Source organism: Macaca nemestrina, chromosome 16 (assembly GCF_043159975.1).
Source record: "Macaca nemestrina isolate mMacNem1 chromosome 16, mMacNem.hap1, whole genome shotgun sequence".
In the NCBI taxonomy this organism is placed as follows: Eukaryota; Metazoa; Chordata; class Mammalia; order Primates; family Cercopithecidae; genus Macaca; species Macaca nemestrina.
Window position 1 is genome coordinate 70,825,608 of NC_092140.1, and position 2,244 is coordinate 70,827,851.

Genomic DNA, 2,244 nt, shown 5'->3' on the forward strand with positions numbered 1-2,244 from the left:
AAAATATTTCAACTTCAATAACCCTTCACATCATCTCTTTTTCTTTCATAGACTGTGACTTCAGTTTTGTATTTAACATCACGTCAGCTAAACAAAAATCACACGTTTTTGCCTACGTTTTCTTCTGGGAGTTTACTATAGTGCTGTGTTTCACAGTTAGTTCTATGATGTACTTTGGACTATTGCTTGTGAAAGGTGTGAGATCTTTCATCTATCCCTAGGTTTACTTTTTGGCAGGTGATGTCTAATTTTTCCTGACCATTTGGTAAAATGACATTCATTTCTCTACTGGATTGCCCTTGCTTCTTTGCCAAAGATCAGTTCACTGCATTTGTGTGATTCTAGTTAAGGGCTTGCTACCATTAATCTATGTGTCTATTCCTTGCATCAAAACCATCGTATCTCGATTACAATAGATTTACAGTAATTCTAGAAATCAGGTAGTGTCAGTTCCATGCTTTTTTTTTTTTTTTTCTTTTTTCAGTTTGTTGTGAATTATTCTGGGGCTCCTGTCTTTTCATGTAAACATTTGAACCAGTTTATCAATATGTACAGGATAACTCACTTGGACTTCTACTGGAATTTTATTAAATCTGTAAATCAATTGAAAAATAATTGTCAAAGTGTGGTGTCAGATATCGCGGTTGAGGTGGATGGAAGGGACCTGCTGTAGGGAGATGAGGTGGCTGCAGGACAGTGACTGCAGCTCCAGAGTTCCGGGAGTGGCGCCGTGCAGGTACTTCTGCCCCAGAGAGGACAAATATGAATGCCCAGACTAGAGTCTCATCTGTCTATGTGCTATATGAGGATCGAGGCAACAGGAAAACACTGTGGGGCATCGAGCTGTGGTGGGTGCAAGGGCTTCTTCAGATGCAGCATATGCAAGAGTCACGTTTATTCTTGCAGGTTCTGTCGGCAATGTTTTGTTGACAAGGCCAAGAGGAATCAATGTATATACTGTCGATTAAAAAAGTGTTTTAGAGCAGAAATGAAAAAGAAGCTGTGCATAATGAATGCAATAGAACAAGCACCAGAAGAAGCACATGTGATGGCAGCGATATCCCCTCCATTAACACACTGACACAAGCTGAAGTTCTGTCTTGCCAGATCTCAGTCTCAAGCCTTGAGGCATGTACTGACATACATGTTAAAAAAAAATAAAATGAAAAAAAAAATTGAAAGTGTTGATGATGTCTGTGAATTTCTGAAACAGCAGCTCTTAGTCTTGGTGGAATGGGCTAAATATATTACTGCCTTCTGTCAGTTACCACTGGATGATAAGGTGGCACTGTTGAGATCTCATGCAGGGGAACACTTAACTGCCTGGAGCTATAAAGAGATCCATGATGTATAAAGATACTTTGCTTTTGGGAAACAACTATATTATTCACTGCAACAGCTGTGAAGTTGAGATTAGCAGTGTAATCAATCGGGTTCTAGATGAGCTGGTTCAACCATTTCAAGAAATCCAAAAGGCAATTGTATTTTTTGGCCCAGATGCGAAAGGGCTACACTTAAATGGGCTACACAGATCCAATAAACATTAAAAGCATGCAATTCCAAGAGTGGATGGGTTTGGAGAACTACATCAATGATCCGCAGGCAGTATGGCTCCCTGGGGAAGGTTTGGAGAGTTGTTTCTGCTGCTGCCCGCACTGCCGTGCATCATTTGGCAAATGACTGAGCAAATACAGTTTATTTATTTTGGGGATGACTTCAATTGTCCACCTACTTCAGGAAATGTTAGATGGGGCTTCCAATGGTAGTAGTCACCTCCATCATCCAATACATCCACATTTATCTCAAGATCCATTGATTGGACAAACCGTACTTTTAGGTCCCATGCACACACTGGTTCATACAGACCACATTTGAACTCCTGAAACCCCACTCCCTTCCCCACCACAAGGCTCTGGACAAGAAGATTACAGAACAACTACAAATCAAGCTTCAGTCATTTCACCAGCCTCTCTTCAAACAAAAACAATAGCGAAAATGTGTTTATTTCTGAACAGCGCTGCATAAATGTGAAAAGCTGTTTGTCTTAAAACATCTCAAGATAGTACATTTGGCAAACTCTGATCCAAGGCTTCTTCACGGTACTGTTATAAGATGGTATCCTATTTTCTTTTTTACATGTTCATTCTGTTTGTTGTTGCTACTGTGTGAAACTTTCACATGAAATCAATGTATATTAGAGTTTGAAGATGTTTATACAGTGTATTTGTTCTTTTTTTTTTTTTT

General features: G+C 39.5%; 1 pseudogene; it reads left to right on the plus strand.

Annotated features, from left to right (window-relative positions):
• The first annotated feature begins 802 nt into the window (after positions 1 to 802).
• LOC105485624 (hepatocyte nuclear factor 4-gamma pseudogene) lies at positions 803 to 2,025 on the plus strand (annotated as a pseudogene).
• The last annotated feature ends 219 nt before the right edge of the window (positions 2,026 to 2,244 follow it).